General features: G+C 40.9%; 1 protein-coding gene across 5 annotated transcripts in view; it reads right to left on the reverse strand.

Moving 5' to 3' along the window:
• The window catches only part of WNK3 (WNK lysine deficient protein kinase 3), a 176,025-nt gene that overhangs the window by 5,457 nt on the left and 163,276 nt on the right, over positions 1-7,292 (reverse strand). The gene's annotated exons all lie outside the window — the stretch shown is intronic.

Genomic DNA, 7,292 nt, shown 5'->3' on the forward strand with positions numbered 1-7,292 from the left:
AGGTATAAATCAAGTGTAAGAAATAGTATCTCAAAAAAATTAGTATAAACTCTATAATCTTTTCATCAGCTTCCTCAGATAGGTACTTAGAAGAGTTAAAAAAGAATCAAAGAATGTTAAAAATGGAAAAAAGGTCTAGTGCAAGCCACTTTTATAATGGGAAAACAAGGCCCAGAAAAGGTAAATTGACATGCCCAAGCTCTTGTAACTAGTTACCTGCAGAGACAGGCCTGGAACTCTAAAGCCTGGACAAAGACACCCTATGTTTTCAATATACCATACTGACTTTCAAGAAGCTTCAGAAAACTAGAATCTCATTTTATTTTTTACCGATATTTCTGTTGATGATTTAAAAAGATGAATGTGTATCTAGAATAGCAGAAATGAGGACACAGATGGTTTGATGAGCCTCCTGAGTTGTGGAGCATAAGATGTTCAAATAGCCAGGCACGGTGGTTCACACCTGTAATACCAGCACTTTGGGAGGCCAAGGCAGGCGGATCACCTGAGGTCGGGAGTTCGAGACCAGCCTGACCAACATGGAGAAACCCCGTCTCTACTAAAAATACAAAATTGGCCAGGTTTGATGGCACATGCTTGTAATCCCAACTACTCAGGAGGCTAAGGCAGGAGAACTACTTGAACATGGGAGGTGGAGGTTTCGGTGAGCTGAGACCGTGCCATTAACCTCCAGCCTGGGCAACAAGGGTGAAACTCTGTCTCAAAAAAAAAAAAAAAATGATGTTCAAATAAATGAAAGAAATCAATTATAGAGTACTCCATAGGTATACTTGCCTAATCTGAACATCACACTAAATCTTTACATAATAATTTAGTACTATTATTCATGCTTAACGATATTATTCTCACAGAAAATATTCATAGAATTCCAATTCCTCTAACTGAATTAGAAGCCAAAAACTTACAGAATGGGTTGAAAATTAACTTTAGGAAATATAGTTGTGAAATTTAAGCACAATAACAGTTCCAGGGATTTAACAAGCATGTAAACACGTCTTATACATTTGTTATAGTACGTTTTTTTCTTGTTTTGAGGAGTCTGTCACTCTTGCCCGGGCTGGAGTGTAATGGCATAAACCTCTACCTCCAGGGTTTATGTGACTTTCCTGCCTCAGCCTCCTGAGTATCTGGGATTACAGGCGCACACCACCACACCAGAATAATTTTTTGTATTTTTAGTAGGGATGGGGTTTCACTATGTTGGCCAGACTGGTCTCGAACTCCTGACCTCGTGATCCGCCTGCCTCAGCCTTCCAAAGTGCTGAGATTATAGGCATGAGCCACTGCACCTGACTGGTACTTTTTTTAATCATGAAAAAAAAAAATACAAGAGTTAATGCAAGAAGCCTCCATATTAACACTTTTTGAAACTTATAACAGGCCTGTGATATAAGCAAGTATCATTCTGTTTTATAGACAGTGAAACTGGGACCCAGAAGATCAACAACTGGAGTTATATGCTGGGGCTAGAACCCAGATATCCTACTGTCAGGTCAGTAGGCTTTCCATTGTACTCCATCATACATGCCAACTGCCGAGGTGGGTGGATCACCTGAGGTCAGGAGTTCACAACCAACCTGGTCAACATGATGAAACTTGTCTCTATTAAAAATACAAAAATTAGCTGGATGTGGTGGTGGGCATCTGTAATCCCAACTACTCAAGAGGCTGAGGCAGGAGAATCACGCGAACACAGGAGGTGGAGTTTGCAGTGTGCCGAGATCATGCCATTGCACTCCAGCCTGGGCAACACAGCAAGACTCCGTCTCAAAAAATAATAACAAAAATAAAATAAATGCCAACTGATATAATAAAGTAGGAAATGGAAGAAGATATTACTTTATAAAGGGAAACATGACAATCTCAATGATTGCATATGCATAGTCTGTGAGTGTCTATGAACACTACACTACTGAAAGTTTAGATTCAAAGGTGATTAACTATTTTTGTTTGTTTGTTTTGAGACAGTCTCGCTTTGTCACCCAAGCTGGAGTGCAGTGGCACGATCTTGGCTGACTGCAACCTCCACCTCCTGGGTTCAAGCGATTCTCATACCTCAGCCTCCCGAGTAGCTGGAATCACAGGCGTGCGCCACCAGGCCCGGTTAATTTTGTATTTTTGGTAGAGACAGGGTTTCACCATGTTGGCCAGGCTGGTCTTGAACTTCAGACCTAAAGTGATCTGCCTGCCTCAGCCTCCCAAAGTGCTGGGATTACAGGTATGAGGCATTGCGCCTGGCCTTAAATATTAAATGGAAACATAGCAGTGTTATATAAGAAGAGTTTAATGAATTAATAAGAACATTCCCATATATGAGTTTTATAATAACATTTACTAATTTGGGGCAAACATGATATATCAAAATGACATACCAACTTGTTGGGATCCCAACGTTTCTAAGACATAAAATCCTGAGACACACAAGTCAGCCTATAATAGAAGTATCATTTCTTCTTGTTATCCCTTTGCACATTCATCTAGATTCTGTTTACTCCAGTGAGGGAGCAAAGAGCACAACAAAGTTGGGGGACTTTGGAGCCGAAGCTTTTATAGACTGTGTTCTCACCTAGAAGAATGTCAGCAGGTAGGATTAAAAAGAGAAGATAGCCAGAAACATGAACATATCAATGCCCACACTTTTGCCTATCCATCTTCTCTTAGGAATATGTTTGTGCCCAATCCCTTCACCTTCTAAAACATTTGTTGCAGAGAGGTTAGGTCTAAATGTCATTAATTTAAGAACATTTCTGGGGCTGGCACGGTGGCTCACGCCTATAGTCCAATCATTTTGGGAGGCTGAGGTGGGCGGATCACCGGAGGTCAGGAGTTTGAGAGCAGCTGGGCCAACACGGTGAAAGCCCATCTCTACTAAAAATACAAAATTAGCCAGGTGTGGTGGCAGGTACCGGTAATCTTAGCTACTCAGGAGGCTGAGGCAGGAGAATTGCTTGAACCTGGGCGGTGGAGGCTGCAATGAGCCGAGATTGTGCTACTATTGCACTCCAGCCTGGGAGACAGAGTGAGATTTCATCTCAAAAAACAAAACCAACCAAGCAACCAAATGAACAAACATTTCTGGGTGAGAGAGAGAAAAAGATGAGAAAACAAAAAAGAACATTTCTCCACTAAGGGAAATACAGTGTTAGGACTCTTCTTGTGTATAGCTCTGGTCTAGCAAGTTATCTTAAATACACACGCGCACACACACACACACACACACACACACACACACAGAATTATCAAGAACAATGTGCCATATGAAAAGGAAAAAAATGCTATTTGAATGTTATTCAGTGCCTGTGCTTTACATAAGGTGGGATCATTTATTTATTTATTTCACCTAAAAGTTATTCATATCATAATATAAAAGACTGCTTAATTCAAAGCTCACAAACCAGAAAGTACCTGATCAAAGCACATTAAAATAAGTACTATGCAAATGTGGTTTATGATAAGTAGTAATAACACAGTAACTTCAAAGGTACTCTTTAATATTCATTTATTATCGATGAAATGAATAAAACCAGAGTTCAGTTCTTGATGTTCTTTTTTGTTCTTTCCCCCAAGGTGATGCCTATATTCAGACAGTTGCAGTGACCACTCCACTGCATTATTTCTCTCTTATCCTATACCTTGATTTCTCTCTTCATTCACAATCTCACAACCAACTCCCAAATGTATTTTTCTACTTGGATATTAATAAATTATTCAATTCAGGCCAGGCACAGTAACTGACACCTGTAATCCTAGCACTTTAGGAGGGTAACACAGGAGGACTGCTTGAGGTCAGGAGTTCAAAACCAGCCTGGGCAACATAGGAAGATCCCATCTCAAAAAAAGTCCGCTGGGCATGGTGGCACACACCAGTAGTCCCAGCGACTTGGGAGTCTAAGGAGGAAGGATTGCTTGAGCCCAGGAGTGCAAGGTTACACTGAACTATGACCACGCTACTGCACTCCAACCTGGGCGACAGTGAGACCCTGTCTCTAAAAAACTAAAATCAAAAAATAAATAAATCATTCAATTCAATATACCTGGTGTCAAACCTATCACTACTTAAATGTCATGCTTCCAAGATACCGCATTTTTTTCCAAACCACTCAAACTCAGATCCTTTGGATCTCCCCACCAATACACACATATCCAGTCCATCACCACGTCATGAAATTCCTCCTACACAATGTCTCTTGTCTACTTTCATTTCTACCATTTTATAAGCTCTCAATTATCTCATACATAGACTACTATGATTGTAATGATCTAAATGGACTCACTCCTTGGCTCTAGCCAATATATTCTTCACACTATTTCCAGATTAATATGAGTGGAGGCTGGGAGCAGTGGCTCACGCCTGTAATCCCAGGATTTTGGGAGGCTGCCTGGCCAACCATCTGTACTAAAAATACAAAAAATAGCCAGGCATGGTGGTGCGCACCTGTAATCCCAGCTACTTGGGAGGCTGAGGCAGGAGAATCACTTGAACCTGGGAGGTGGAGGCTGCAGCGAGCTAAGATCATGCCACTGAACTCCAGCCTGGGTGACAGAGCGAGATCATGTCTCAAAATAATAAATAAATAAATAAATAATTCTGATTTTTTTTTTAAAAAAAGCTTCAACAGTTCTTTACCGCTAACAACACCACGGTTCCCACTTGTTTAGGTGGCAAAGACCTGGGAGATCATGGTTGTCTTTGCAGAACAAGTACATTATTTTATTTATTATCCTTAAACTAACATATATCACTTACTAAGTTTCAGTATATAATTGTATTTTAGATCAGATATATTATCTCACACTAAACACTAGCATAGACATGCTGTGGCAGCTGCCAAGTTTTTTAAAGTATAGAAGGAGAACTTTCTACTGTAAACCCTCCAGCCCACCCAACTATTTGAGTTATGTCTTTCTCACAAATCTCGCATTTTTACCATTTGCATGCCTTAATATCATGCAATTCCACCTACTGAAAATACTCTCTCCACTTCCCTTAATTTCAGTTCTGTTCATTTAGCCTTCAAGACCAACTCAAATCCTATCTTTTATGTGACGCCTTTTCAGACCACTGCCATCATTCATTCCTCTCAACCCACTACAGGTACCATTTATGGTTTTGGGAAGCAATACAGTATTACAGTTAAGAGCCAAGGCTTAGAAATCAGACAGATTTGGATTCTCTCACCTATTAACTGAGATCCAAAAGAAGTTACTTAACCTCACTAACCTCAGTCTCTTCACCTAAAAAAGATAAACATTGAAAACGGAATAATACAGTAAAAAAGAAACAAAACAACAACAAAAAAAAACAAAAAAAGATGAACATTAATATTTATCTACCTCACAGTGTTGTTCTGAGGATTAAGATAATATATGTGATATATACTTTTTTGAGACAGGTTCTGGCTCTGTCACACTCCTGGGCTCAAGCAATCCTCCTACTTCAGCCTCCTGAGTAGCTGCGATTACAGGCGTGTGCCACCATGCCCAACTAATTTTTGTGTCTTTTGCAGAGATGGGGTTTTGATATATTGCCCAGGTTGGTCTCAAACTCCTGAGTTTAAGTGATCCGCCTGCATTGGCATCCCAAAGTGCTGGGAGTACAGGCATGAGACACGTGCCCAGCCTCATACATGCAGACTTCCATATGTTCTCTCCTTATCCTTTCTCCAGCAACAATAACAATAACAACAAAACAGGTGTACACATTTCTCCCCAGGGAAGCCCATTAGAGACTTAGTGACCACAGTTTTCACTGGGGGCTGGCCTCAGAGGCACATACCAAAATTCCAGACTCTCAGGAGGAAAACATGTGTTCAGCATAAATCACATTATCTGTACCAACAAACCAGGCAAAGTGAACTACTTACCAGTAGGGAACAGAGGGAAACCAAGTTCCCACACAGCAGCCAAGGGCCAGTCTTGCCAGCAGGCCTTTCTAAAGATAGCAGTCTCATGTCTGTTACGTTAGCTCTATTCTGTACAGTTTACCACAATGCTCATATTATAAGTTAACTACACAAATACACTGTGGATACCATTACATTGCAATACCATAATTAGCTGGGCATGGTGGTGCATGTCTGTAGTCCCAGCTACTTGGGAAGCTGAGGCGGGAGAATTACTTGAACCTGGGAGGCAGAAATTACAGTGAGCCAAGACCACGCCACTGCACTCCAGTCTGGGTGACAGAGTGAGACTCTGTCTAAAAAAATGAATAAACATTGCAATACCACGTATTAGCTCATATTTCCTACAAAACATGTATAATTGTGGGCAGGGAAGAAAGAATGGGGACCTATCTCTATATATGTTAAGCAGTGCTTCTTCTTCTTCTTCTTCTTCTTCTTTCTTTTCTTCTTTCTTCTTTCTTTCTTCTTTCTTCTTCTTCTTCTTCTCTTTTTTGTGAGATGGAGTCTTGCTTTGTCACCCAGGTTGGAGTACAGTGGCGTGATCTTGGCTCACTGCAGCCTCTGCCTCCTGGATTCAAGCTATTCTCCTGCCTAAGCCTCCCGAGTAGCTGGGATTACAGGTGCCTGCCCCGACACCCAGCTAATTTTTCTATTTTTAATAGAGACAGGGTTTTGCCATGTTGGCCAGGTTGGTCTCAAACTCCTGACCTCAGGTGATCTACCTACCTTGGCCTCCCCAAGTGCTGGGATTATAGGCGTGAGCCACTGCGCCCAGCTAAACACTGCTTCCTAAAATGGGTTTCCTGGTACAATTGCTTTGGGAAATTTTGTGTATTATTTCCTTTCTTGGACATTCTCAATTCATATGAGCACATTAAAGGACCTAAGAAATTCTACAGTGGAGAGATTGGTATTTATATTATTTAATACCACATTTTGCATTTGACCATGCAGTACCTATTAACTCCCTGCTGACAATTTATGAAATGCTGTGCTAAGGCCAACAAATGTGCCCACCAATCTTGGCCAAATGGGAAAAAGATGAAATGTCAGCAGGTTTTGAAAGAGCACTATTAGAGCTAGAAATATGAAATCACCTGCTCCTGTGAGAGGCATAAAGTAACAAAACTACTGGAAGGTACATGTGGAGCACCCTATCTTTGTGAACTTGGCCTCCATGAGTTATAAAAAGAAAGAGAAAATGAAGGTAATTTAGTTCCTACTTAAGAAGACATGATAGGCCGGGCGCAGTGGCTCACGCCTGTAATTCCAACACTTTCGGAAGCTGAGGTGGGTGGATCACTTGAGGCCAGGAGTTCAAGACTAGCTTGGCCAACATGGTGAAACAATGCAATAAAAAAAAAA

This window comes from Cebus imitator, unplaced genomic scaffold, assembly GCF_001604975.1.
Source record: "Cebus imitator isolate Cc_AM_T3 unplaced genomic scaffold, Cebus_imitator-1.0 Scaffold763, whole genome shotgun sequence".
Lineage (NCBI taxonomy): Eukaryota > Metazoa > Chordata > Mammalia > Primates > Cebidae > Cebus > Cebus imitator.